Source organism: Austrofundulus limnaeus, unplaced genomic scaffold (genome assembly GCF_001266775.1).
Source record: "Austrofundulus limnaeus strain Quisiro unplaced genomic scaffold, Austrofundulus_limnaeus-1.0 Scaffold5, whole genome shotgun sequence".
Lineage (NCBI taxonomy): Eukaryota > Metazoa > Chordata > Actinopteri > Cyprinodontiformes > Rivulidae > Austrofundulus > Austrofundulus limnaeus.
The window spans coordinates 1540329-1548986 of NW_013952407.1; the positions used below are offsets into that span (position 1 = coordinate 1540329).

At 38.3% G+C, this 8658-nt stretch overlaps 1 long non-coding RNA gene across 1 annotated transcript in view; it reads left to right on the forward strand.

Annotated features, from left to right (window-relative positions):
• The window catches only part of LOC106530268 (uncharacterized), a 4728-nt gene extending 1202 nt beyond the window's left edge, over nt 1–3526 (forward strand). The window contains exon 3 of the long non-coding RNA XR_001311754.1: nt 3108–3526. This is a non-coding gene — a long non-coding RNA (uncharacterized LOC106530268). The remainder of the gene's footprint in view (nt 1–3107) is intronic.
• The last annotated feature ends 5132 nt before the right edge of the window (nt 3527–8658 follow it).

Consider the following 8658-nt stretch of genomic DNA (forward strand, 5'->3'; position numbering starts at 1 on the left):
GTATGTATGTATGTATGTATGTATGTATGTATGTATGTATGTATGTATGTATGTATGTATAGGGGTTAGACAATGAAGCTGAAACACCTGTTGTTTTAGTGTGGGAGGTTTCATGGCTAAATTGGACCAGCCTAGTGGCCAGTCTTCATAAATTGCACATTGCACCACTATGAGCAGAGTGTGAAGGTTCAATTAGCAGGGTAAGAGCACAGTTTGGCTCAAAATATTGCAATGCACACAACATTATGGGTGACACACCAGAGTTCAAAAGAGGACAAATTGTTGGTGCACGTCTTGTTGGTGCATCTGTGACCAAGACAGCAAGTCTTTGTGATGTATCAAGAGCCACAGTATTCAGGGTAATATCAGCATACCACCAAGAAGGACCAACCACATCCAACAGGATTAACTGTGGACACAAGAGGAAGCTGTCTGAAAGGGATGTTATGGTCTAAAACCAGGTGTGTCAGTTTCATTGTCTAACCCACTCTTAAACCAGCTCAAGCTACTTTTTTGGGGGGTGGGTGTGACTTTRGTCAATAATCCTTGTAAATGGTCAGAATTAAAAATACTTACTGCACTTGAGTAGCCAGGCATAGCATAAAATACATATCTAATAAATTGTCATTTTCTTAAAAGCACAATAATGTGGCTTTTATTTTTGTAACTTGGTTTGAAACAAAACCTCTACATAAAACTGATATAAAAGTCACAATAACAGAGTCCTGGAAAGTTAAGCCCACTCCCTTCAACTATACAAAGGCTGAAAATGGGGAAACTTTGAGTTCTGGTGAATATCACGGCTGCTAATAAATAGGAAGGATTAACGCATACCATTTAATATTCGCGCTGCTTAATGGGCTGACAGTGCTGAATTATCTATAGGTCTCAGTGATTCAAAAAGGACCATCAAACCCAAACTTGAGAGCAGTGTCTTGTAATTGAATAATACATTACATGTGGCAATTATTTCTGTTAGAAGCAGACTGAGAAATCAATAACCAAGGGATCAAATCAAGGACTGTGGAGCTCTTGTTTCTATTCCCCTTGTGACCAATTACATCACCACAGTTTAAACACCTGCAGAGTCACAGCTCACTGTGACACTTTCTTGCACACGCTCTCACACGATCTATCCCGCACACTGACAGATGTAGAAATTGTTAGACTGATGTTGAATGGGGGGCGGGTCTCCATTAAGGTCTTAATTTAAACACAACACTAAATACGTAATTTTTTGAAGAACAATAAATGTTGAAGTTTATTTCCAGTATGAGCTGTGCGTCAAGACGTAAAGTAAAAATGGAAGGATCGAACTGCAATGCATCTTTGTGGAGATAATACACACTCATTGCACAGCCTGACCTGCGGTTTTAAATTATGCACCAGATTTTGGCTGCAGGCTCTGTGCTCCCATGACATGTGTGCTCGCTGATTAACAGGGAGTGAAATGGGTCTGTTTTAATGAACACAGCCCGTTGCACAAAGGCACAGCTCCGGCGCCGTATCACAGAGAACGCGCAGGTGACAACGAACCTCTGACCACCTCTACGTCTGCCGGTGCTGGTGGACACAATTTGCTTTTATCTAAAATATTCACAGCGCCTAAAAAGGCTGATATCAGGTCTCATTAAATGTTGATGCTTCTGGTGAGTAAAAAGAATACTGGCTACATCAAAGGCCTTGTTATGTCCAGTGAATACCAAGCAGTCCTGACTTTCTCTTCTGGAGCGTTAAAAGCTTATAAGACCAGTGGTGCCCGGATCAACTGCTGGGACATTGCCTGGTCCTTACACTTCCACAGAGAAATCTCAGCGCATTAAATGGAAAAGACGACGGGGATAGATGCAGCGAAGACAATATTTGTCTGTAATTATTTGCTCTACCATGTGAGGCATTGTGTTTCATCTCCCCTCCGCGATGCTCGATGCTCTGATACGTTTCCTCTCATCTGAGACTGGATCATCAAAACTCTGACGGTCAATATTGCACCACAACACACACAGGCTCATCTGTGCAATAACAGCCCGGAGTCAAAAGATACGTGTTCCGTGGCTTATTGATCATTCGCCCCATTTGTATTACTTTGTTCGAAACAGAGATGAAGAAAAGCATCTGTCTGTGCACAAAAATAGATACAAAAAAGCAAAGATTATCTTTTTAAAGTACAAAACCTTTGCATTTCCATTAGGGTTGGGCAAAATCGTATCGTGTGCAATTAATCATCAGAAAAACATTACTCGATTAATTTTTGGCACTTAACGATTAATATGATTAATGCCAGCAGGCAGACTAACCACTTGGTGCTCCTCTCTGATTCAAATATGACAAACATTAAAAAAAGTTCTGTAATTTATTTATCTATTAACACAATTAAAAGTTTGATGTTTAGCCTGAAGTCTGTAATTTTGACACAATTTGGAACAGATTTTTACGAAGAGCCAATTTTTTCCCCTATAAATTGATCATGTGACTAGGACATAAGGGTGTCCAGGGACTCCGGGGGATTAATCATCAAATTAATTATTATTGGCTAAATACCACAATTAATCGTGATTAATTTTTTTGCCAATATTGCCCAACCCTAATTTCCATATGCTACTGTTTATTTTTCTATGTCAAAAGCTGTCAAGTGTTATAAAAAGTGCATTCAACAATGAATGCTACCCTATGAGGCCAACAAAGCACCTGAGGATGTTATTAGCAACAATCGTAAAAGGATATTGAATAAGAATAGAAAATGCTACGGCGGGTGCTCCTGAACCTTGGCAAAGAAAACCACAGTGTTCATGAAATAAAAATCATGGGCAGAAGTGCAGATCCACATTACTCTGATGTAGAGAGGGAGAGCGAGGTGCGGCAGCAAGTTTTACAGAAGGTTAAAACATCCACAGGCAAGTTGAATGAAGACATGCACAACCAAAGGACTTAACATCAAAAGAACCTGTGTTTTCAGCTATTCTCTGTGGTGGGCTTGCTTTGCATATTTCATGACAGAGGGTTTCATATTTAAGCCCACCCTTCTATTGATATGGCTAAAGCCTTTTTTCTATCTTTTAATCGAAGTTTGATGTTTCGTTGTTTTTTCAATGTCATCTGTTGTTTAGATGTAAAGAGACATCCCAGTTCTTTAGGGCCATGCAAACAAGTGGGAACCATCGCTGTTCCATGGAGGGACGAGTAAATAAGAAGGGTTCTTTTCTACATAAAAGCCTCCAGATGACCTATGGTTCCAGCCAGTCCTTTGAAGAAACAGAGGACAATCAAAAGGACAAATGTGATGGACCTCCTGTGCGAGATACAAGATGAATGTGAAGCAGTGCGTCGGCTCTGTGATGTCTTTGACCTGATAGTTCAAAGCTGCTCTTGGACTCTGGACCCCCGTTCAGAATGTGAGCACCTCAGACAAAGGCTTTGTTCATAATAAAGTAAATCCAGCACATTGTTCCTTTGAGCTGAACATCACCATTTCAGCAGGGGAGGACCCTCTTCAGACCTGAGCAGTGCATGAATGTGCCAACAAATTCACCACACAAACTTGGAAAGTTCAAAACATTTTTTTTTCTTTTTATTTTGTGTTTGATGATTTCCACCAAAGTCGTGCAATTCCAAATTCTGTTTATGACAGCTGCTTTTTCCTGAACGCACTTTTTGTAATTGTCATACCAAACCAACCTGTGGAAGATGCACAATGAAGGGACAGAGGAGGCTGAGAGCCCCTCTCCACCACCCCTGCACCACCCTACCTATCAGGAGGCAGGGTGAGGTGCAGCAGCCTGCAGCCATAGTTAACCGRGGCAAAGCAGAGAGGGCTGGCTGCTCTGGTGCCTCCATTCCTCCTGAGACACGAGGGCGAGCGAGTCTTTGAAGTTAAAAGTGTGGCTGGGAGACAATATGAGTAACATGTGAGTGTGAGCATCTTCTCTGTGGCCTGTGCAGCGTTGGGAGAATGGGACCTTCAGTGTGGGTTCAACCACAACACAGCTTTGAGTTTTGATGGTTTATGAGCTTTATGGGACTGTAATTAAAATCATTTCCACTTCCCAATAAGCAACGTATTTTGACTCTTTTATCAGTGCAAAGATAATACATAAAATAATGCCTTAATAAAAAATAAATAAAAATAAGGAGTGGATAAAAAGTTTTTTTTTTGTTTTGTTTGTTTTTGATTTTTATGTCARTTTGAACTGTTTAGCAGCTACTGGAGCTCTCCACACAAAATTAATCAATTCTTTTATATCAGCTGCTGTAGTCTTCATWTATGGAGGTGTGGTGAAAAGTCACTGAGTTCAGTGCCACTGTATGGAACTGTTTCATTACCCTGTAAGGCCCCATGGCACAGCCTTAACGAGAGTCTAACAATTAGAGATATMCGCTGTACGACTCTTCTTTAAATGAATGTCAGATGAGCATCTTGTCAAACCTTTTTTCCATCAATCATTTTCACTTCAACTAATTATGTTTATTTTTTTTACCTCAACACATTAAAATAATAATATGCTCACAGAAGAAGTAAAGAAGCGTGATATCAACTTTATTTTATTTATTTTTTTTATCTCTTATATGGTTTGATTTATTTAGTTCTGCATTGTATTATGCAACCCATGAAAAAAATATTTTATTTGATTATGAACTGTAAACAGTCTATTAAAAATAAACAGGATAAATCTGTTCTTGATTGAATTTGCTAGGTTTAAAACAGATAAACTTAAGTTGCAGAGTTGTAAAGAGTCTCTGCTGCCATCTAGAGACTCTGAACAGACATTACACAGATCTGATCTCATTGAACCCAGTTTGTTTTTAGATAATCTTAAATGAAATAAAATAAATATTTATGCTCTAGGTTTTAATTAACTATGATAAGGTATCGCAATAAAAGTTATATCCCAAGTGACCTGATTCTGGAGAATAGATTGATTTTTAATCAATTTTTAATTTCTATATCAAATACAAAAGCTTCATTGCACTCACATACAGGATGCCAAATTAGGCCTTAAAATGACTCAGTTAAACCCAGCAGTTTTGGATGGAGTGTTCACTGAGGCAAATTATGAATATAATATGACAATGGTGCATTATTGAAAACGCTCCTCAAGCAATCTGAATGTGTTTTTGAGTTAAGAGAAATTTATCAGTTAAGATTTATTGATGGTTTAAACAGCCGCCATTTTATTCAACTCATATAAAGTTCAATAAGGTCAAAACAGCTGACTGGAAATCGAATAAATGAAGTTAAAGTTGTTGTGGAAAGATTCTTTTACAGCTCAGAATCACATCTTATGTTTTTGTTTCTAATCATTCCTGTCAAGACAAGACGGATGGGATATTAAAAAAACGAAGACCCACCACCACCACCACAATTCCCAAAGTGAACAAAGAGCAAGGTATCTAATTGAATGCAGAATGACTAATGAACCCAGAGTACACTCAATGACCTCTCTCACTGGTCTTAAAGTGCACCTTCCCTGAATYACAGCAGCAGACAGAGTGCTGTGTGCTTCTATCAAGACTATATTAAAGCTTTCTTTGGATCTGGATCACCACCAAAGGTTAGTCTTTTCTTTAATTCTGACATTTTTTGTCCTAAATTCTGCTGAAAGCCTCAAACAGATGTCYTCTCTTGATTTGAATGTTTTATTTTGTTGAAGTTTTTGTTGTTTTTACTGTTCTGTCAGATTGTTTTTTTATTTTATTTCTGCCTTTGTTCCACTCAGCTCTGCCCCATTTCCTGTATTCAGTGTCAGACCAGTGTTGTTCTGTCGTTACTTTTTCCTTAGTCTTTGTTTCTTTTATCTTAATTTATTCGAGCCATTTTGAAAGGTGAACAGGGTCACTTTAATCAAAGGTATCTGATGAACAGTAGTGGGCAGCATTTTACTTCCAAAGGGCCACGTTGACTTAGTTAAATCAAAGTTCCACATACTGAGTCCAAAAATGAGGACAGTCTGTTTTCTGTCAGAAAAGCATAAAAGATGATAAAAAAACTTAATTTTTAATCATCATTAAGATGTTGGGTTGCTGAAGTTTTTTTTTACTTGTTTTATGTTCAAAATGGAGATGGTGTGTAACCATATTTTTCCTTTGTGTCTATAAACTTCATGACTATTGTAGTCCATCAAATTATTTAAATTTAGCTTATTTGCATTTTGACATCTATTGAGATTCTTTTTAAAAGTATCATCAGATACAGCAAGAACCTGCAGCTGCAGACAAGACAACAGAGGCTGACTGATGCCAAAACAAAGATAAAGAGTTACAACAATTTAACCTTTTAAGGGTTTCTTAGTRTTAAAAAATATGTTTTAGTCACAGACTTTATCTGTTTATCAAATCTAAATAACAGTTAAAAAAAACACACATTTCTGGCATGGGCCTGAACAATGTCCTCCTGGTGTCAGTTAGTTTAAATAGAAAAGCTGTATGGTTCAAATGTATTGATTGGAGGAGTCAGTTCTCTTTCTCGATGATTTTACTTCTGAGTTTGTTAGTTGAGATAAGAGGTTCTTAAAACAACATTAACAACTAGCTGGCACACACAACCAAGTCTGTAGCTTTTTTGATTTTGAATTAAAGAAAATATAAAAACTGTAGCTGGCTGGAACCAAGACGGAGACGAGACAAAAGTGACAGATGTTCGTCCCCGAAGCCTCCAGAGATCCAGCATCACCAGCGTCTCTYCTGAGACTTTAAACAAACTCCATCAGCAGCCCTCATCTCCTTCATTAGCTCTGTGTAGGAGCTCATGCATGGCCACTCACGTCCAYAAAAGGTCCCCGTTGTCCTCAGTTTATTCAACTGGGAGCTTTATTGTCAGTCTGTGATTTTTAAAGCTTTTCATCTGAACTTGTTTCAACCAATCCTGTCTAAGTTTGCTTTAACACCTATTTTAGGTTGGTTGTGTTCAATTGATAATTTATGCTTTATTTTTTTCATCATCAGTGTAGGAATGTGTGTATGAATGGGTGAATGATTGAAGTGTATAATGCTTTGGAGTTTGTTAGGACTTGATAAAGACTGATAAAGCATTTTAGACCATTTATCAAGTATTTTTGTTGTAAATTAAACTGCTACCTAGAAAGGTGTTTCATCAGCAAACATYGGTGTTTTATTCAAGCAAATCCACAGTTCTGAAAAAGAACAGTTTCCCAAAAGAGACATACTATAATAAAGGAGTCAAACAACTGTTACATCAACCTTATCAATTAGGGAGAACTAGCAGCCATGAAGCTCAAGGTCTGTTACTCGTGTTCTCAGGAGAAAAAGTGTCTTGTTGCCTCACGGGGGCTGTTGGGCCTGGAGCTGCCAGCTCCTGGGGACTGCTTCCATAATGGAGAAAAATACCACAGTGTGTGTTGCTGTGCCAGAAACTCATCTCCCACATGTGTCACAAGAAGAGAAGAAAAGATCAGCATCAAGCCACTGTCCAGTTTTTTCATCACCAGAACACTGAAACTACAACCTCTGGCAAAAAGTAAGGAATCACCAGTCTTGGATGAGCACTCATTCAGACATTTCATTCTGTGAAACAAACTCAGATCAAAAACATGATACAATAATAAGGTCATTCCAAAGTGCAACTTGTTGGCTTTCAGGAACACTCAAAGAAATGAAGAGAAAACATTGTGGAAGTCAGTGAATGTTACTTTTATTGACCAAGCACAGGGAAAAAATATGGAATCCCTCAATTCTGACGAAAAAAATATGGAATCACTCAATTCTGAGGAAAAAAGTATGGAATCACTCAGTTCTGAAGAAAAAAGTATGGAATCACTCAAATTGGAGGTAGAAAATAAGGACACACCCAGTTAATTTCCTTTCCCTAAATGGACACCTGCCTCAGATTAGCTCTGCTCGTTAGTCTGCAGTTAAAAACACCTGCAGTCATGACACCATGGAGGGCTGCTGGATGAAGTGGAGTGGCAAGAACCATGGCTCCAACAAGAGAAATGTCTCTTGAAACAAAAGAGAGGATTGTGAAACTTCTTGAAGAAGGTAACTCTTCACGCATGGTTGCTAAAGATGTGGGCTTGGTCAATACAAGTAACATTCACTGACCCACAATGTTTTCTCTTCATTTCTTTGAGTGTTCCTGAAAGCCAATAAGTTGCACTTTGGAATGACCTTATTATTGATCTGAGTTTGTTTTGCAGAATGAAATGTCTGAATGAGTGCTCATCCAAGACTGGTGATTCCATACTTTTTGCCAGGAGTTGTATACTTCTCTCAGATTGAGATTTATGGAGCTCTAATTTTAGCGGTGATTGTGTGGTGATTTAACTCAAACAGACGAGGTTAGTTACTAGATTCTTTAACAAACATCATGTGGTGGCGGTGGTGTGCCGTCAGGGCCAGCAAACCCTTTTCTGCTGGCCTAAACACAATCAGAATCACTACATTATAGAATATTTTATATTTATTATAATAGTTATTAACATTATTATAAGGATATTATTATTTTTTAAATATCTGTTCTCTTCATTTCATAGTTTTTCTCCTGGCTGTGCAGCGTCCAGCAGCTTGTATTTATTTTAAAGGTTTTATCCAATCATATTTCGATCATCACCTGTTGCTAGGGTCRACAAATCTGCCTCAGGCCTTCAAAACGAACAGCGAAGGCACCAGATGGTGAAACACATGGCAGCGATACTGTTGCTTTGA